Source organism: Ambystoma mexicanum, chromosome 11 (genome assembly GCF_040938575.1).
Source record: "Ambystoma mexicanum isolate Mex_15411 chromosome 11, UKY_AmexF1_1, whole genome shotgun sequence".
Classification (NCBI taxonomy): Eukaryota; Metazoa; Chordata; class Amphibia; order Caudata; family Ambystomatidae; genus Ambystoma; species Ambystoma mexicanum.
The window spans coordinates 1,267,783,200-1,267,805,497 of record NC_090934.1 but is presented as its reverse complement, the minus strand read 5'-3'; the positions used below and the strand labels follow the sequence as shown (position 1 = coordinate 1,267,805,497).

The window sequence follows — 22,298 nt, the reverse complement described above, 5'->3', positions numbered from 1 at the left end:
GCACAGCAACCCACTATTACTTACATTAATAAAGTCATCAGCACCACCACTACAGTGTGCGTATTTGCTATATAGCCTAAATGCACTCCAGGTCCATAACTGGACGTGAAAATGACGCAGTGCTGTAGACACCGATTTCCTGTAGGCCCACGCACATCCTTGTCACCACGAGGCAAGTAGTCGCAAAAATAGTTTAGGAACTGGGCCAGGACCTTAATATCTTGGCGACACAAAGAAAAACCTCTTCATATATAAGCACACCGTTCCATCACGAAAGAGCCTCTCGCTAATCGGTTTTCCATCGAAATTGCTGGTTCTCATGGCAAGACTGAAAAAGAGCTCTGGAAAGCACATTCACCTGCTTTCCACATGCTACAATCACCACATAGACAGCACGCTATGCCTATGCACAGACAGACGCGAGCACTCCCCAGCTGCACACAACCCACATTCAGCCAGGACAATTGCCTTTCTTCAGCGGCATAGCCCATCCCTTGTCGAGGAAATGGGCAGGAATCAGGCTGCAGATGAGATCTCGCTCTCAATGCACGAGAAAAGCCCCAAACCTTTCACTGCTAATTGAGCCGAGCGGCTCTGGGAGGCAGCAGGTTGTTGAGTGTGATTCACAGTGAGAGGACATCTTACAGATCGTGATAGCTGCTCAAGGAACATTTTAATGAAACAATTTAAATGCTCCCTCGTGGCAAGAGGTTTATTCGCCAGGGCCCGCGATAAGGGCATTCTAATCTCTGCACCATTACTTGGAATCCAACATGATTGAACCTTCGCGCGGCGATTATCACTCATTTGGAGTTTGGTATTAGGTGAATCCCAGAATCCAAGCACTGGAAATTCATAACTCAGTGACTGATTCCTGGGAAAGTGTAGCTCTTGGATTTTGGGAATGTGGACAGCATGTCTGCCTGTCTGTACCACTCCCTGCTTCAGCTTTCAGAGTCCTCATCACCCCTCCGCGAGCTGGATTGGACCTGCAGTGGAGTCTTTTCTCACTGTTTACTTGGAATTTTTCTGCTCATCCTTCTTACACTTTATGGGCCCCTGTCTCGTTTCTTTATCTGAGCAAAGAATGTGGCGATACAATTATTTTCCGTCAGTTGCTTCTTTTTGTGATATGTAACTGCCTGTTCTTATGTCATAGATGTAATCCAGTGAACCGCGACGGAGATGCAGTGCTTACATAATCTGCTATTCTTCAGAAATGTACTGCCTGGCAGCCGAGGGAATGGTAAAATTGACAGACTCATGCACCTACTTCTTAGTTCAAAAGCAAAGAGACCAACATGGCAGACTCGGGAGGAGCTGAAACCCGTTTTGGGGAAACACACCAATGTCCAATAGCCCCATTTCAATAGATATTGGAAATGATTGGCTTATGACAATGATACCATGAGTCAGACGTGAAGGGTTGGAACTAAAATAAAGGAAATTACAAACAGGTGCAGAGGGCACCACCGCCAGCAGAGAGGCACCAGTGTCAACATTTTAACCTGAAAACCTCAATCCTCCATCATCCCCATAGTGAGGGGACAGCTCGTGGTCGCATAGATCCCTGCACCAACCCAGATTTCTTGAGTCATGAGCTCTTATTGAGGGCCAATGAGACCCGAATCCAGTTGGGCATCCAGGATTTGCACAATGATCATATGTGAGGGGAGCTTACATGCAGAGCAATGGACTATGGGCCACGTCACACGGTCATTGTTCATACTGAAACGCTGGCTTGGTATGCCCATTGAGGACCGTCAGTGAGTAGGTTTGATGAGGTCACAAGAAGTCCATCATTGGCCCACACTTATCTTCCTTCTGGGGAATGGGAGTACGTGGAGCCACGATCAGAGGGGAGCAAGAAGGCTTAACACTAGCACTGGAAATATAACTTATTATGAAAGAGGCGATGTCAAAATTGTATTTTCCTGGGAAGCAGAAATCCATGCACCAGCCCTGGACAATTTTTAAAAACAATTCCAAAGGGAGTTGGAGGAGAGTGGTCAATAGGATTATATAGCATACCGCTTGGTCTTATATTACATTTGTAGTTTTGGCTCAGAGAGGAGGGGCTAGCCACTTGTATGACAGGAATCCATTGGTTCAGAAATGCTGTGGGCTTTGCTCTTTTTTCATGCATTTGTGGAGGAATACACATAAAGCAGCAGCTAGATGTGCGGCCCATTGTATGTATGGTCTAAGTCTTGTCACAGTAAGGTGATTTAAAACAGCCACTACTGCCCAACTGATCAGCTGTCTGAAAGGTAATGTGTTGATGGCTGCTACTTATTTAACTCTGTCAAATAAAGGTATTTAAAAAAGCCATTTCTTTAAGCAAAAACAACGGTCTGAAAAATTGTGGGCATAATTGCTGTTTTGAAGAAGGTATAGATTTATTAAAAAAAATCCCTGGTGACAGTGTACCTCGATCCACTTGATTTCTCAGAAATACAGAACCCTAGCCAACAGCATCACATTGACTTCTATACAAAGGAGGGAATAAGGAAAAGACCAATGGTAAAATAAATACCACTGAAAAGGTGGCTATAAATAAATACTTAATTTATTGGGATGCTTTGAAAAAAATTGTGAATACATTCAAATTGTAATATTAGAATTCTACCAATGCATGATAATGGTATTATTATTATTATTATTATTAGAAGGCGCTATATAAATAACAAATACAATACAATTTGCACACTGCTTGATATTCCATGCACACTTGCAAAAGACACACTGTACACTTAAGGATAGGAAATGGCTTTGTTGAGGCTATAGATGAAACAGAGCTAAAAAAAGAATGACAATATTATCTTTTTATACAGTTTTCTTTCCTTTCATTTTCGCCAAAGGCAGCCATCTTCAGGCGGATAATGATTTCACTTGTTATCTAGACCCAGCTGCTTTATACTGGCACACAGAAGTTGCTCTGATGGCTTCCCAACAAGAAAACGTATAGACACATCAAACAGCAGCAATGATACAGGTATGTGTAAGAAGATATTTTTGTAAAAGCATTACTGTGAACTAAAAAATCTCATCACTTTGACTGGAAAGTTAAACTCGGGCCTGTATTGCAGGTACTTTGCACCACTGCTATGCAGTGATTTTCATTATGCATAATGAGTGCAAAGAAACAGAATGCTGCAAAGGTAGTGCAGCAGGTAGAGTAACTGTTGACTTGCAGCTGAGATGTTATATGTTCAGTGCTACCTGTAGCCTTTTGGAATTTTGCCCCTAAATACTTCTTAAACATGTGTTCCAGAATGCACCATTCTAATCTAGGTAGTTCCCTGCTTATATTCAGAGCAGGGGGATTTCTGCTCTCCCTCCCTCCCCTCACTAGAGAAAATTAAGTTGGCCCCTCTGCCCTTTCCCAATCGATCTCAGTTAGGACAAGTGTGATGTGAGTGTTTCACACAGAGCCAACCCTGGGATTTGCAATTCCCCAGGCCTTGGAAAATTGGCTTGAACACTATCTGACTGGAAAGCAGTGCAGTGGTGATTGTATTTTGCTAACTGACGTAAACAGTTTTTTGCAGCAGTTTCACAATGGCTTTCATATGGTGAATGTGTTTATTTGGCCATATTGTCCACACTAGCAATATACTTTAATTCGGAAGGAGCAGATGTGGAGTCCAGCTCTTTATCTTGGACTGGGGACCTGATTTCGTGAACATTTAAAGTGGGGTATCATTAAAATACACACAGGCAGTGGCAGTATGGTATAGTGAAATATGCAGTTCTAATTCAATTGGCCTTTTCTAATAGACAAAAGTGCATTGTCTTTTCAAAAAAATAATCAACACATGAAAAGACTTTCTGATATTGCTGGCATACGGTGTGCACCTTTTAAGAATCCCAAAAATATCTTCAACAAAGTCACCAGGGTAAGTCTATTTTGATATTAAAATGGCTTGTCTTGCATTTAGAGATGCTCTTTGCATGAATAACGGTATCCCATTTTCTTTCTTGCAGTTGTATGCCAGTTATATGTTTTCTGAAACATTATACCTGGCAGTGACAGCTCACCCACGTCCCCTGCAAGAGACGCATCTGAAACCCCAAAGCCATCATTGAGAGTGTTATTAGAATAACCCCAGCTAAAGCAAAGCAGATGTCCCATGTCTTAGGCAGAAATCATTATATTACAATGGTACAGGCATTGATTTCCAATGACAGCCACTACACCAAAATATCGGTTGATCCAACTGACAATCTCATGATCAGACTTCAAGCACTCTGTACCACTGAGATTGAAGAAGACTTCCTGACCCCAGAGGAGGCCACATTTTTTACTCCACGTGATTGTTGTATACCGACCCTCTACGCTTCACCTAAAATCCACAAAGACTCCCTAAATCCACCAGGGAGACCAATAGTATCTTTGTGTGGGTCAGTGATGGAGCCATGTGGCCAATATATTGAACAAGTGATTCATGAGTTAGCAGAAAACTCACCTACTTTTTTTGAAAGACACAATGGGCCTCATTACGACCCTGGCGGTAAGGGGTTAACGCCAGCGTTAGCTGCGCCGACCCCTTACCGCCAATTACGAGGTCCCTTAGCGCCATGGCGCTTTTAACACCTGCTTTTAGCAGGTGTTAAAATCCATGGCGCTAAGGGACCATGGAGTTAATTACGCCACCGTAATTTACGGTGGCGTAATTAACGCCTTCCCCACTCCCATTATGCCCTATGGGGCAAAAATGGGAATGGGGAAGGGTAAATGGGGATTGGGGACTTACCGCCCCGCCGACCTCGGAATGGGGCGGTAAGTCCGCCAACCACCATGGCGTAAACGTAGTTTACGCCATGGTGGTAAAGTCACGGCCCAGGCGGTAACTTACCGCCTGGGTCGTAATGAGGCCCAATGGCAGCTATTTAATGAGTTTGAAGGGCTGCCTTTTGATGATGTAAACAACTTCCTAGTAATGCTTGATCTATCAGCATTATGTACAAACATGGAGGCATGTAACATTGTGGAACAGAAGCTTAATAGCCACCCTGGTCCACATCTCATTCCCACCAACTTCGTTATGGAGTTACTTCAAATTACTTTGTGTCATAACTTTGAGTTTTCGGATCAACTGTATTCCCAGAAACATGGCACCAACATGGGTGCTGCTTTTGCTTCCAGTCTTGCCAACCTGTCCAATTTTTAACAACAACCCTTATGCCATGCACATACAAAGTTGGAGACATTAGATAGATGATATTTTTTTCATCTGACAGGAGAGCAAAGAGGTTGGACATATTTTTTGTGTGGTTAAATCAATGTAATCCCAATTTAAGCTTCACGCACCAATGAAACCGACAGTCACAGCTGTTTTTAGATCTCTTGATCTTTAATTGGTTGGGGTCTCTATACACTGCTTTACATCACAAGGAAATGGATCGTAACCCTCTGCTGTTATACTCCAGCCAATACCCCAGAGCCTTAAGTGATAACTTACCGTACGGCCAATATTTCCATATCAGACACAACTGTTCATCAGTGCAGGACTATGAATATCATGCGTCCACTCTAGGGAAGAAACTGCTAGCTAGAGGCTACCCATGCAATTTAATTAAGAGATCAGCTAAAAGAGCGAGGTTCACTGATAGGGACACACTATCGGTCCCGAAGAATAGACAGAAAGAGTCGGACCGAATAGTGTGCATCACTACTTTCTCTAAACACACCACTTCTATCAAAAAGCTTATTGCAAATATTGGAATTTGGTAGTCAGCACTGGGTACACTAAAGATCCCCCTATATTTGTCTTGAGATGGGGCAAGAACATCAGAGACAAGTTACTACACTCCTGCACTACTTACCTCACTTGTTGATTTGGTTCAGAATAGTTTACAGGCAGCATGGACTCAGGGACGGTGTCCTTTTATGGGGCATTTCCCATGTGGAACGTGCAGTGTGTGTCATTTCACCCTCAATACCTTAGTGTTCACACATGATTATCTTGTGTGGTAGATTTGGAATTTCACCAACTGCCAGTCCTAGAATATCATAAATACTATCAAGTGTCCTTGCGATTTGCTTTACATTGGTATGGCCAGCAGGAAAGTGGTTATCTGCATTATGGAACACAGATCTTGTATACGTAATGAAACACGTACTGCACCCCTGGTTCAAAACGATTTAGAGAAGCATTATTCAGCAGATGACATCAGGTGGGCTGTCCCTGATCAACTGAAAGGCAACAGTAATGATTTTGCTCTAACAAACATTTTATTAAAATTAGAGCAATGTTGGATATTGGGACTACGCACACAGGTGCATGGCCTGAATGACAGTCTAGAGTGGTCTGTTTTGCTCACTTAATTGAGCAACTGGTAAGGGCTTGCAGTACTCCTATAATCATTTGCACACTCGAGGCAGGAAGCTGCACCTCTGAACTTCAACCAGAGGAACATGCAGCTGGTAGTGCGCAACCTCGTCCGGCCTCGCACATGAGGCCTATTTACTGCAAAGCAGTCTTCTAAGATGGCCGCAGTAAATTCCAGTCAGGGCAACGACCAATTTGGTAGGTCGTACCTGATTCAACAGTAGAAGAAGGGAGTGGGAGCTTGTTTTGCCGACTGTTGCATGTCCCCAGGAGGTAGCCATTTGTCCGGTATTGTGACTGGATCCTATAACTAAGGTATATTTTCAATGAGTCTGTCACTAACGCTGAATTCTGGGCATGTGCCCCTACCTTAATATTACAATGAACATTACAATCTATTTCTTCCTGACAGGCGGTGCATAATCATTCCCAGTTATTCAATGGTTTTCTATGCCGACGTGCACTTGATTCACTTTCAAAGTGGGCATAGGTTCCCACGTCTAAACGTGTAGTATCACGTTTTACAGAATTGTAAGTGCATTTTTCCTTTGATTAAACACTTCCCACAGTGCTCACGCACCACTCACCGGCATGTTGGTTGAGGAGACATGGGGGAGCACAGCACACCACATCATGATTGGTAGACAGCAAGATTAAGCAGTGAAAAAGAATGAATTGTACTTAATTATTCAGGTGAAGGGGACATTACATGGTCAATGGTTGAGACACATGAGTTTGTTCCTTTTTGCAGGTTGTGGTCAATTAATGGAGACACAAACTCTTTCCAAAACATCTGCATTGTCCTCAAGAGGGCTGGTCCCCACGTTTGCCAGACACCCTTGCTAGCCTGAAACTCGAGTCAGGAGTTATTAAAGACATCTCACAGAATTTGTTAACTAACATCTAGGATTTTTGACTTTTTATGTGTCTTAAAACAATTCAATCACCAAACCAGTCAGTCCTGTATATTTCCTGGAAATTGTCCATGAGGCACAGGCGGCTGGAAGACAACAAAGAGGTTTTGAATATTACTGGCACACTCGAGTAGTGCTGGAAACCAAAATGTCTATTAGATCCTTGTTTTTTTTAACTCTTTTGATGTATAGGTATGAATGGAGTGTATGAGATGTGACGTTTGCATGTGAGATTGGTAAAGTTGTGCTCTGTAAAATTGGGAGTTTGCCTATGTAAGGGGCAATCGCTCTTACGATGTAAAGAACCGGCTACATGTTTATAAATTTAAGTAGTTATATTGCAATGTCTGTGTAAATCTGATAATGGTGTTTCTTTTCAAACATGAATCAATGAACATTTGCATTACATATAGAGGTTGCTCAATTGCTTTGGCTGTATATTGATATCAATTCAAATGATGTAAAGTTCAGATTGGGGTATATGTGACGTGTATGTGTTTTTGATAAGCCTTAAACCCCAGACATATAAAACATAGGTTGGCCTGACCCTATTTCTTGTGTTATTCCATGTGTCAAACAAAGCAGTTGTAGCAATTTCAAGCTCTACAGTTGTCAGGTACAAAGCGTGCAAAATATACCAGATGCACCTATGGTCAGTGAGGTTGGCAGCAGCAATGTAACACAGGTATGCTGCATAAACATAAACGAAGTGCAAGGTCTTACGTCCCAGCATGGCCGCAGTTTCCAAAATAAATGGTTAGAAACCTATAATTTGCTTACATACGATGAATCTGTTGAAAAACAAATGCTCTATAAGTATGCCAGTCTGCAAATGTAAGGGGTATGCCATTGCCAAAAGGAGGGCCAGCTAAGGTTGCCTGGAATGCCTTCATTAAACATGGGTTTAACAATTTAAGGAAGGCCATCGAGAGATGTAACAGCCGTTAGAAGTCAAATCTTCATCAGGCAGCTGCAATGGCACTACCACCTGTTAAGAGGTACAAACGTTGCTGCAGCTTTATCAGTGGGACTCCTCAAGCAGATGCAGAACTCAAGGGTGCTGATGAATTTCTTGACAACAATGTTGGCTTTGGGTCCACAAGGTATTGCAATTCGGGGCCATACAGTTGAGGAGTTTAATCTGAAGGCAATTATGTCACTTCGTGCTAGATGTGTCCCAGAACTGCAAACCTGGCTTCAAAGAACAGAGTACAAATGGATGTCTCATGACATATTAAAAGAAAAGCTGCCAATTATGCCACATAATTTTCTCTGTGGCCTGTTGAGATTCCTGATGCGAATTTCTTTTCTATTTTAGATGAGACTGCTGAAGTGTCAGTAAAAGAGGAGGACTCTCTAGTCTTTCGTGCTGCAAAAGAGGAGCGTAACGTGGCGGTTTCTTGACTTGCACAAACTTTGTTTGCCATTTTAAAAGATGTTCTCCTGAGAATTTGCTATTAAAAATGAAAAACTTTCGGGGACTGTGTATGATGGTACTACTAATATGGCTGGCCATCGACATGGTTTACAGGCATTGGTGCAGGAGGTGGACACACAATCTGAACTTTGTAGTTCAGGATGTAGCTATGGGCATTGAGAAGTTCAAGAATCTATAGTTTTTTGTAAGGGACTGGATTGGGTTCATTTGAAATTCTCCAAAATACCTTGGTTGTTTTGAGCGTTGTCAAGAGGAAGAGAGTGTCGAACTGCTTCCATTTTTGCCTACCCAATGACTGTTCAAGCACAATATTTGAAGAAAGTGCTCGCCAACTACAGAAATTTAATAGAATTTCTGGGACATGTAGCCAGTGGCCACAATGAAACTGGAGCAACAGCTCATCGTTTCCACTTACAGCACCATATATTTGAAACCTTTCAAGGTCTTCATCTTCATTACATGCTATTTCCCATGTTGAAACAGTGAACACTGCACTACAGAAGCTCAACTTAAGATTCCATGAGGTATCGGTTATGGTTAAACCTTAAGACGCTAATTGCACAACTTGGCGAGGGATTTGAAGACTTCTTCTCAAAAACCACATTAGCGGCCGATGATTTAGATGTGGTAATAGAAGAACATTTTGTGCAAAGAAGGGTCGGGAAAATCTCACGATGCCTGGATGAAGGGCCAGGAAAATCCCACGACGCCTGGATGAAGGATCAGGAAAATCCCACGATGCCTGGATGAAGGGTCAGCTCCCCATATTTTCCAGCCTCCCAAAGACCTCTATAGACCAGGCTATTATGAACTCATGGACCTGGTAGCTTCGTCAGAACGCTTCAGTACAACGGCATGTGACAATATGGTTAACATAGAAACATTTGTTACGGGTAACACCATCAGTGACTATGTCATGAATTTTTACAAGACTGACTTCCATGAATTCAATCTAGAGCTACACAGAAATATGTCCCTTGAACTTATACAGCGAGATTACTCAAGTTATGTGTTTTCAGGATGCCTTTGACTTGTTTCAAGGGGAAAGGGTCATCCTATGTGCAGTTGGTTCCCAGAACTGGCACGATCACTTCAAATTGCAATAACTATCCCTGTATTGTATTGTATTGTATTGCATTGCATTTTGTTTATTTATATAGGAATATGGGCACATTTCTTACAGGTACATAGGAAAAGAGGTATTTACAGTTACATAGTATATATTTGCAATTACATATAGCAGTATTTACATATGGCAATATTTACATATGACATTGGCAGGGTAATGTGCAGAATGTGATTAGCAAAGCAGTCATTATAACAGATATGCAGCAGGCATTCAAAGCTTAAGTTATATGGTAGGGTGGGAGCAAGTAAAGGTTGTCTATTTAGTTGCTGGGAAGAAGCTGAGGTTAGGTACTAGTTGTTAGTCCCCGTCCACAATGAGCCAGGTTTTGAAATTATTTCTGAAATTGTGGAAGGTTGGTTCAGTTCTGAGGGTTGGGGGTAAAGTGTTCCAGGTTTTAGCTGCTAGTACGGGGAAACTTCTGCCTCCAGCCTTTTGGAGCTTGAACCTGGGGGTGATAAGGCAGTTGGCTTGTGAGGATCTGGATGGTCGATCGGAGGAGTTTAGTTTGAAATGGTCACAGAGGTTTACAGGAGCTAGGTTATTTAAGCATTTGAAGGCAGGAGATAAGGTTTTGAATCTAATTATTTGATTGATTGAGAGCTACCGAGTGCTGTGTCTTAACTCTGAGATGTGGAGTGCTCTGGGAAAGTTAGTCGCTGCTCTAAACGCATTCTGAAAGGTTTGTAACTTTAAGGTTGTATTGGCTAGTGCCCAGCTAAAGGGCATTGCAGAGTCTAGTTTGGTTAAGACTAGTACCCTAGCTAGGTTGATGCAGTTAATTGTGGTTAGGAATGACCTACAAGCATTGATAAGCTTGCAGGTGTAGGCTGTCGTAGCGGCAGTAGCGTTGATTTGTCTTGATAAAGAAAGAGAGGAGTCAATGTATATGCCTAAGGTTTTTACATCCTTCGATACCTTAATGTCATTGCCGTCAATAATGAATGAGTTAAACTGTTTGTCCAATCTGTTAAGACTAGCTTTGGTTCCTACACGGAGTAACTCTGTCTTATCATCGTTAAGACAGAGTCCGTGTTTAGCAATCCAAGCTTGAATGATTAGGTAGATATCGTTTAAGCATTTGGAGTCTATATTGTAGTCGCCTGTAATGGGAAACAGAATTTGGGTGTCGTCAGATTAATTCGTATATGAGACACCCAAATGATCAAGGTAATCGAATAGAGGCTTTGTAAATATATTATAAAGTGTGGGGGAGACGCAGGAACCCTGGGGACCCCACATGTGACTGGAGCAGGTGTAGCAGATGCCATCGGAACAAACACTCTGGTGTTTCTGTTGTTGAGGAATGACCAAGTCCAGGAGATATCATCATCGGAGAAGTGGGCCGCTGATGAAAGGTGGTTACAGAGAGTTTTGTGGTCTACTAAGTCAAAGGCAGCTGATAGAGTAAGTAACAGAGGAGGACAAGGTTGCCTTTGTCTTTTATAGTTTCTATTTGTGTTACAAGATCTATCAGAGCTGTTTCCGTGCCATGCCTTGGTCGGAAGCCTGATTTACAGAGCCCTAGTAGGTTTTTACTTTCCAGGTGATGCTGAATCTGTAGGTAGGCAGCTCTGTCCAGAATTTTTAGGAGGAATGGCACTGTGGTGATTGGTCTATAATTCGTCGGGGTATTCAGGTCCAGGGAGGGTTTCTTTAAAAGTAGCAGGACCCAGGCATCCTTCAGATTGTTAGGTAATGGTTGCAAAAGGAGGCATTTATTAGCGAAGTGATAAAGGGTGCAAGATCCTTTGCTGTCTCTGACAATTGTTGCTGGGCAGACATCACCCAGACATCTGGATGGTTTTAGGCTTAGAATTATATCCTCGACTTCCTTAGTGCCAAGGGGGGAGAATTTGAACAGGTCCTATTGCTCAGGTAACAGTATTTGAGTTGTCTGTTGGGGTTAAGTTAGTGACAAGATAAGTTTTTCTGGTCTCCATTTTAGTTTGGAGAAGCTCAATTTTGTCGGAGATAGCTTTATAAATATTATTGTAACATGTGAGGTCTTTGGTACAGGAGTTGGGTGGTGCAGTAGGAGATTCTAGCTCTCCGAGTCTGCTAAAAAGTTCTTTCGTATTGGATTTAGCTTTAGTGATCTGGTCGTAGGAATCACATTTTGCTAGGAAGAATGCTTATTTGTAGGTAGAAGAGGCTATAGTAAAGTTATCTTTGTTGGATGTTGAAGGGAGGTTTTTCCAAATGGTTTCGGCGGCTCTTTTGTTTTTACGCAGGATTCTTAGGTGCGGGGTGAACCAAGTGTTCAGGTGTGAACGAGCTTTAGCTTTTTGATTTTTTTGTGGTGCAATCCTATTGATAGCATTGAGTATTGTGGCAATGTAGAGGTCGACAAGAATGGTTGGGTCATCATTGAAGGTGGAGGAGTTGGTGAGGGTTGGAGAAGTCAGAGTAGCTTATGAGCTGTTACGTTCCACACGTTTCTGGCTAGTCTAGGAGGTGCCAAGGGCAGGGTCTGCCATGTGGCAGAGGATATATGCTGCCAAACTGATTAATGCACTCTCAATCATGCACTAATGTTGATTAGCTACTGCGTTATGGTTGTCAGAACAGGTTAAGGACTTGGCGATTATGCTGCAAGCGCAGGTGGTATGGGCGCAACAGTGCTAGGGCTATGTCTAGTGAAAGGCACAACGGAGCTAGGGCTATGTCTAGTGAAGGGCACCACAGCGTTGTACTAAGCAGCATAAGGGCAACGGAGCAGTAAGAAACATACAGTGTACTAATCAGAGAGGCAAACAGGGCTCGTGCTGGTCTAGTTACAATAGGATGTGCCGCCAGATGCACAAGTCAGCAAGCAGAATTAACACTGGGCCAAAATAATTGTAGCATTAGCAGAGGCATGAATGGCAGAGAGGAGCCGCCCCTCAGATAAAGGTAGACATGAATACAATGAATGGCAATCCACAGTTATCAAACATGAGGAGACTGTTGTGAGTCAGGTTGTCCGGTTATGAATGGGTGCAAGAGTAGCATTGCAGTACCAAGCTGTTAACAATCTATCAGCACAGTGCGGGTAAGGCATGTTCTCCGGAGCGTTCATTCTATTGCCTTCGGCGCATCAAGACTCATCTGAGAGCTACAATGGGACAAGCTAGATTCAATGCTGTTGCCTTTCCTCCATGGGCGCAAAGATGAAGCTGCACATCTGGATGTTGAAGCCATTGCAGATGATTGTATTAAAAAAACTGCTGTTCATCAAAATTATTTTTGCATGGGGAAGGTGCTTCAATGAAAACATTGGACCAGTGGTGTTTCCAATTCCTCGTTTGTGGCTTTCTCAAGAGTGCCATTTTTAAGCAGCTTAGTTTCCCTATTTTGTCAATGTGCTGGACCACCATCTTGTTTTTACAAATCTCAATGTGCTTACTATTCTATAAATCTTGATGTTTTCAAAACTTTTTTTGACACGAGCGATGAGGTCTGCCTACACATCTGATGACGTGTGCGAAAAACATGAGCAGGCCCATTGTCAAAGCGCATCTGAATGAGCTCATTGAAAAAGATGACCCGTATCACCCCTTTCCACACTGATTTCTTCTTTGTCCGACAACCATGTTTTAAACCACAGCGTTCACACTTGCCTTTCTATCCCCAAAAAGGGATGGAAATGTTCTTTGGTTTGCTTTTACCAAGCATTCCACAGAGCCAGCTCTTTTTTCAGAGACAGTTGCTGTCCTGCCCTTTTGCACAGGCCAGTGTCAGGGGTGCGCTCCCAACATTGTTTGGTTTCTGGGAGCTTGTCAAACATTAATGTCGTAAGAGTGTTTCAGATCCCAATAAATACAAGAGTTCTGGAGAGCGTATCTTTGTGCCACTGTTCAGCCCTTCCTGAAATGGGCAGGCCACCTTTCAGAACAAGGTGGCATGCACATTTACGCAAACAGCGCAAATTAAATTAGCACATTTTCTGTGTTCCATTCATTTGCACTACTTTTTGCGAATCTGGCCATAAGTGTCCGCTTCCTTCCCTCTCAATGACATAAATTGTATTATATGCCATGTTATGGCAGAAATAGGAGTTGGACCTATTTTGTTTTCAACGTATATTTTTGCCCTGTGGCTGTAGATGGCCTTAGGTTTGTTTTTAGTAAGATGCCAGTAGAAGACATGGAATATTTAACCCACTCCACCCAATGGGTTATCCAGAGTTTCAGCTCACCTGTTCTCCTGGCTTGGTAGTTTAAATATTTTACAAGTAAATAGAAGGGTGCGATGCTGGGTACTGACTCACTTACTTTGTTGCTAATATTAGGAACTGTGTATTGTTTAATATGCTACATTTAATGCTCACACATTATCTCTACAAGTTAATATACATAAATATTAAACAAGAGTGAGAGCATTTTTAATGTTTTTCTAGTTGAGTATAAAAGCCACTATAATGCAAGTGGTTTGCTAAAACTGTAGGGAAGCTACTGATAGCATCTAATGTTTATCACACACACAACAAAAAGGTAATATGCATAATGCATAATGCATGTATTCGCACAGAAGGTGGACCCAAAACAATCTTGCTGTCCAGTAGTAAGCATGCCTGGATCTCAGGGTTAGCAGTTTTTCTTGCACTAGAGTGCAGTGACCCAACCTTTTCCAGAACCTTCCTTCTGATACAGCAATACGGTCTAGTGAAACGTGCCATCGCTTCAGGCGGACATTTAGACCATCTTTGGGGATAAGGTTATCCCCTGGTATGCAATGTATCATGTAGATCATGACAAAGGACCATTGTCCATTTCATCAGGAAAGGTCTTTACTTGTTCTTGTTTTCCCTTGAATTGGGAATGCCTTTTGGTGGTGGTGGTGGGTGGTACTCCCTCATGCAGCTGTACCTTCTGTTTAGCGAACATGTTGTTCTCTCATTCTCCCATCCTAGCCGTGTTGCTCCGCCTTTTGAGGGCTGCTACAAGCTGGATGATTATAGAGGGGTGGTGTAGGGGCAGTGATGGCTTATTGGAAGGCTTGCCTCTCCTGACTTGACATTTGCATATGCAGTACATGCTAGCCAATGTTTCTACTGTTCTGAGCACCCTTTTCACCAACTTGGAGGCTAAGTGCAAATGTGTTGATATTGGTGATGTCACTTCCCTCTATCTGGGCACCCCCCTGGAAAATAATAAGGTGGCCACCTGGCTGCAATGCACTACTAAATGGCACACGAAACGACGCCGCCCTCAACTCCATGAATCATAGCATGACAAAGCTCATTAACACCATGAGTCGGGGAACTAGCCAATCAGGAAGCACGGAATGCAGGCTGCAATCACGGGTATAAGCACACATTTCTCAAGTGCGATGCTTTGCTCACCCTGTACCTCACTTACTCCCTCCAGCCACCCACTTCGCATTCAGCACCTGCAAAAAAGCATCCACAGATGTTAAAGGCAAAAACAAATGTTAAAAGAAAAATGAACTTACATTTGGTACTGAGACATGCCAATCAAGACTGAGAAAGGACTCCCTCGAACTGATACATTGCCGGAATGACATTTTTTCATTTTTTAAACATTTGTTTTAACCTTTAGCACCAGTATGGTGCTATTGGTGATCCTAACCTCGCAGGTGGCCAACCATGCTTGGAACGGCACTGCTGCCAGCATCAAGGGAGCCTTCCATTGCTTGTGCCCTTAACTTGGCCAGTGGACCAATTCCAGCAGGATAGGACCACAGCCTCGGTTAATATCGCACCAGACTGGAAGGAACAGAAACAGAACCGTGGAGAAATTTCAGCAAAATCAGAGCAGTAGTAGAGGTCACATCCCTGACCCCCACAACGATATAACAGGAAGTGACATTGCATTAGCTTTGAAGCTGATAAGCTATTGACAGTAATTAGTGCAGTGCTTAGAAGCAGGAGGAATCTGCCACAAAGCAATACACACCATCCCACTACTACCTATAGTAACAATAATATTATCATCACCACCACCACCACAGGGTTTGTATTTGCTTTATTACCTAAGTGCACTTCAGGTCAATAAATGGACCTGAAAACGACAGCACTGTAGACACCGGATTTCCTGCAGCCCCACGCGCATCCTCGCCCCCATGATACAAGCGGTCCCAAAAAAGATTTAGGAACTGGACGTGGGCCGGGTCCTTAAAATCTTGGAGACACAAAGAAAAACCTCATAAAGAAGCACACCTTTCCATCGTGAAAGCTCCACCCTTCTCCCTAATCGGTATTCCATCGGCAGTCATGGAAAGCTCAAAAAAGAGCTCTAGAAACTGCATTCACCTGCATTCCACAAGCTACAATCATTCGCAGAGACAGCGCGCTACGCCTACGCACGTGCACAGACAGATGCTAGCACTCCCCAGCTGCACACAACCCACATTCAGCCAGCACAATTGCCTTTCTTCAGCTGCATAGCCCATCCCTTGTCCAGGAAATGGACAAGAAGCATGCTGCAGATGAGATCTCGCTCTCAATGCAAGAGAAAAGCCCCAAACCCTTCACTGCTAATTGAGCCGAGCGGCTCTGGGAGGCAGCTGGTTGTTGAGTGCGATTCACAGTGAGAGGGCATCTTACAGATCGTGATAGCTGCTCAGGGAACATTTTAATGAAACAATTTAAATGCACCCTCGTGGCAAGAGGTTTATTCGCCAGGGCCTGCGATAAGGGCTTTCTAATCTCTGCACCTTTTCTTGGAATCCAACACGATTTAACTTTAGCGTGATGATTATCACTTATTTGGAGTTTGGCATGAGGGGAATCACAGAATCCAACCACTGGCAATTTGTAACTGATCTCTGGGAGAGAGTAGCTCTTGGATTGTGCGAATGTGTACAGCGTGTCTGCCTGTCTGTACCACTCCCTGCTTCAGCTTTCAGAGTGTTCATCAACACTTCCGAACTGGATTGTACCTCCAGTGCTGTCTATCCTCACTCTTTAACTGCAATGATTCTGCTCTTCCTTCTCACAAATGTTTGCAGTGCTTGATGTGAAGAAGAAGTTGTTTCTATATCAGAGCAAAGCATGTGATACAATTATTTTCCATCAGTTGCTTCTTTTTGTGATGTGTGAACACCCGTTCTTATCTCATAGATGTAATCCAGTCAACCGTGATGGACTACGTGCCCAGTCATAGGGTAATCATGCAGTACTTACATAGTCTACTGTTATTCAGAAATGTACTGCCTGGCATCCAAGGGAGTCGTAAAATTGATGGACTCACACACCCACTTATTAGTTAAAAAGTGAAGAGATCAAAATTGGAAACTTGGGAGGACCTGCAACCCGGTTTGAGGAAACACATTGATGTCCAATAGCCCCATTTCAATAGATATTGGAAATGATGGGCTTATTACAATATTTGCCTCATCTACAGACGAGTCAGACTTGAAGGGTTGGAACTACAATAAAAGGAAATGACAAACAGCTGAAAAGGATACCACCACCAGTGAAGGGGCACCAGTGACAACATGTTAGCCCAAAAACCTCAATCATCTGCTTTGTGAGGGCAAGGGTACCAAAACAGCACTATGCTGTTGGTTGTGTAAATACCTTTCCTAATTTCAATAAAATAGAACTAGAGTTTCAATTAAGTTCCCATTGCTCAGCAAGGTCTGAGTCTACTAAGAACATGATAGAACTTCTAATCGAACACACAGAGAGCACAAAAGAGGGGAAAAGGGGACAGAAATTGTAGAGAAAGATATACAAGAAATGGAGGCCCAAGAAATGACGAAACACAAAAATGTCAAAACCTGCAACAAAATAGTCAAAAGGCATCAGGATGATATGAAACTGAGCAAAGCGAGAAAGGTGTCACAAGACAATAAAGACAAGCGTCTTGACAGGGTATATACTTTACAACCTAAGTATGATGAAACAAGTGATAGCACATCAAGGGACAGTACATCAGGAACTTCACCAGCCATTTCAGATGCAGACAGCGATAATGATAGACCAACCAACAACCAGACTACCACAACAGAACCTATAAAAAGGCATTTTTTTGACCTGATGAAGAGATATTGCAAAGGCAATAGCCCTATACCAAAACAAGTATGGTTCCAAGAACTGCCACACACGGATATTGAAACTAAAAGAAAGATTACACAGGAAAGAGAGGACCAAATAGGGGCAGAAGAAGAGATAAGAACGTGACCAGAATCAAGGAGAGAAAGGAAATTTGCCAGGCAGGACAGGAGGTGAATATAGTCAAGAATCTATCTAAACAGGATTTTGACGAACACGACTTACACGTTCTCAATAAAGGTCTTTCCTTTGCACAGAATACTGATTGTGACATGACCAACATACAAATTGAGAATAAAAAATTAAGGAAATTAAAATTGAATTGTACTTTCCATAATGCTAGTTGGAGACAAACTAATCCTAGATTTCATCCTGGAATCATCACACTTACAATAAAAGACATCAATAATGCACTTTTGTTAATGTCTCTAGAAGGGGAACTCCGGTGATCCCCAAGCCGTTGGTTCAAGAACTCGGAATTGAGAGTACAGTCATGATTGATACGAATCTTAAACGAGCATCTAAATTTGTTCCGCCATCACAACAGAATAGTCTGATAGACATGTTTCTTACAGCAGTAATCAAGGAGAAAAACAAATTATCAGACAGCAAGCTCACTAAGTCAAGCAGATTACCTTTCAATCTTAACTATGATTAATACAAGGCACTCTTAAGACGTCAGATATATGATATTATAATCAAGGAAGCGGACAAAGGGGGCAATATTGTAATTCTGGAGAAACTAGGTCACATCAAACTGGGAGAGAGACACCTACCCATTCCCAATTGCTACTAAAAAACGAACTATGAGTTTATTTAACGCTCAATCACTGAATACAATGAACTCATAATAAAATGGTATCAGACAACTCTTAACCGATGAGGAAAAAGCTTTCCACATCTCAGAGCATCCAAATATACTTTCTTCCCAAGATGCATAGGATCTTTGAAACCCTACCGGAGGTAGGATCAATTGTCAGTGGGAAGGGTTGGCTTAGTTCTCAAAAGTCGACATACTCTCTGTGAGGTTTACAAACTCTGCAGGTCCTAGATATTTTAAATCATGTCAAATTGGGATACAGGCTTTTTTTTAGCCACTGTGGACATTGAGGTTTTGTATACTTTGATAGACCATAAGATAGCTTTAACAGCTATTGAGCACTTCTTCAATGACAACTCTGCCTCCTTTCTGCTTCAAAGAGAAATTAAAACATTTCTTGAGTTCACTTTGGAACACAATATCTTTCTATTTAATGAAAATCTATAGAAACTGACAAATGGAGTGGCCATGGGGGCCATTTTAGCCCCCTGGCCAACCGATTCATGGGGGTTTATGAACACACACATGTTTTCACCTTCCCCGATGCCATTAGCAAATGCTAAATTTGGCCAAGATACATAGATGACATGTAACTCGTATGGAATGGTACTTAGGGAGAACTGATCACATTTCATAACTATCTCTACAATAATAACTCAGGGATTTAATTGACGTTAGAGATTAGCAGAACTCATATTACCTTTCTGGATCTAAATATTGACATAATTGATGATTCAATATGCACAAGTATCTACTGGAAAACAACTGAGGTTAATGCGACATTGCATTGCTGTCACAAAAAGAGTGTGATCATCAATATCCCCAAAGGGGAATTTATACCTGTAAAAAGAAACTGCGGTCTAGACACATGTTGTCAGGAAGACTCAACCATGATTCGTAAATGGTGTCTATTCCAGAAAATGCATTCAAGAGGCAAAAAAGCAAGCAGACAATGTTGATAGAAATATATCGCTCAGTCCTAAAGAAAAACCTACCAATGAGACCAATAAGACTAGGATGATCAAGCAATAATGCAGAGACAACAATGAGGTAGTTAAAATGTTCAGAAAACACTGGCACATTTTTATTATTTCGATGAAGAACTGAGAAATTACCTCTCAGACAAGCCAGAATTCGGGTTCACTAAAGCTTCAACTTTAAAATCCAAACTCAGTCCAAACTTTATGCAAACATGGAAACAGGAAGTACAGACCAGTTTGACCTCTGTTCTTAAGTGAGGGCTTTTTACAAGTTCATGAGTTGTTCTATGTGCAAGTGTGCCTTAAATAATGTCAAATGTTTTGTGACAAATGACAGCCAGGAATTACAAATTGTATATTTGATTAATTGCCAAATTTGTTTATATATATATATCCAAATTTTTTACCAGTGTGTGAAAAGTCTGAGTCGCACTCACAGTTAGGAAAATCCTAAGGCTTCGCAGTTCTTTGTCCCAAAAACATCACCAGCATCCACAACATTGGTTTTAAAATATCCTCTTTATTTGAAAAAACACAATTTTAAAATTCCCCAATTTAGCTCCGAACCAGTAACGGTGGGCAGAGGCAAAAAACGATATGTTTGGCAACTTACTAATTGCTTGGTCACATTATTTCGCCCTCGCTATCCCACCTGATTTATACATACACATGTGTTACACAATAGACATAAAAAGTGGGCCGCCTTTTCTCCAGAGTGAATTAGTCCTCTGTTTTTGTTTGTTATCTTTGGACCTTCAAACGTGGACTGCCATATTTGTCTTAGAATCTTAGTGTTACATTTTGTGTGCTGAATATAGTGTTTGTTATCACAAGAATCTATCAATTTGCAACCATTTTGCCCCACAGGTTATCAATCTGCATTTGTAATTGTAAGCACTGTATCATCAAGCATTTAGGTGCACTATTACCAACATTTTGTCAAATAGTGTCTGTGTTTGCAGTATATTGTTATTGGAATTACACACACACTGGGAATTTTGACTGATATGTATTTTGCACTTTGCATATGTTTTGAATACATACTAGCATCCCAAGCATTACGTTCATCCCAAATAGGAATAACTAGCTGTTGTAATCGTGCTAGATTTACAATTGTAATTCTAAGCACCGTTTTGCCAGACCTATAAGTGCACTATTACCATAACTTTGTGGATCAATACCAATGAGGGTAATATGTTGGTATTATAATTACACACACACACAGACACATACTCTGGTCATTACAGCTTCAATGCATCATTCACATTAATATGTAATTCTATTGCAGACTGACATACCGAACATTCCATTCATTCTGCGTGTTGTCGACTGACAATTTTGTTCGAGCTCTATGGATTCTAGTGTATATACATTCCACAATTATTAGGTATAAAGTGCCTAGTGCCTTTCTTATTCGTTATAAGGTACATAATGCCTCTCCTCACAAAGTGCCTAGTGCTTATATTCAGTCCTATGTGCAATTATATGTGGTACATACTACATCCCTTCCACAAAATTAAGTGCATAGTGCCTATTCAAATAGAGTGTTAATAGCCTTTTCACATAGTGGGACTGTTTGTATACTTATGGCTTAGGTCTTTTTATAAATGCTTGACCTTTCTCACTAAGTATAAGGTGCATAGTGCGTCTTCTTATAAAATTACAAATGCCCTTTCACATGGTAAGACAGTTAGAATAATTCGTACAGAGGTCTTTTTCTCACTCATCTGCCTTTCTCACTAAATATAAGGTGCATAGTGCTTCTCCTTCTAAAGTGCCCAATGTTTTAATTTATCTCAATACATGATTTGACAAAAATGTCTCTTTCACACATAATACAGTGCATACTGCCTATTCAGATAAAGTGCGAATTGCTTTTTAACTACTCTGCCATGCCCATTGGGTTGCCACTCAAAACATGTGATCAATTGTTGCATGATGTCTTTAAAATACCGTACTTAATACCATGGTATGTATATAAGAAATCCCAATACATATTACATAATGTTTTTTATAATAAAATGTTAAGTACCTTTTGCATGTTCCAACTATAAAAGTATAAATGCGTTAGTATTGCACTGCCCCCATTGGTTTTTCAAAGGGTGTCTCCAGCTTGGTTCATTAAATACTCAAAACAATAATAATTTGCAAATATTGGCCCTATGGATTTGATATCATGTCTAATCGTGCAAGTTTGAGGTGGACAACTCTTTAAAAACACGTAACTTATGTTGAAGAAAGTATGAAGAAAGAATTAGAAAAAGAAAAAAAAGGAACCTACTAACAGCAAAATATTACAAAATATTTTGAAACCTAAAAAGAATTAACACAGCATTGTTATGTATATCAACAGTAAAATACTGAATCCCATAGTCTTTTTTGTCTTTTTTATACCCCTGTGTTTACATCTTATATGATTGTTCCACACTAATTATGTAAATTTGTAAGCTTTCGCTCAATTATATGTATATATGCACATCCCACACAATGTAACTGTAAATGTAATGCTCTTTTTCTCATGCCTATCTTATTCTGTAACCAAGTTTTTATGTAATCCTATCTTCCTGACCTCTGTTGCGCCCTGTTACCTCTGGGTTTTGCGCGCTATACTAAATAAATAAACAAACAAACAAACTTGGTGGCTAAGGGAACTTTCTTGTGTACATAAAGCACTGTATTTTAC

General features: G+C 41.5%; 1 long non-coding RNA gene across 1 annotated transcript; it reads left to right on the top strand.

Annotated features, from left to right (window-relative positions):
- The first annotated feature begins 2,885 nt into the window (after positions 1 to 2,885).
- LOC138504313 (uncharacterized) lies at positions 2,886 to 21,985 on the top strand. The gene is made up of 2 exons (XR_011279821.1): positions 2,886 to 2,995; positions 8,568 to 21,985. It is a non-coding gene; the product is annotated as an uncharacterized lncRNA (long non-coding RNA).
- The last annotated feature ends 313 nt before the right edge of the window (positions 21,986 to 22,298 follow it).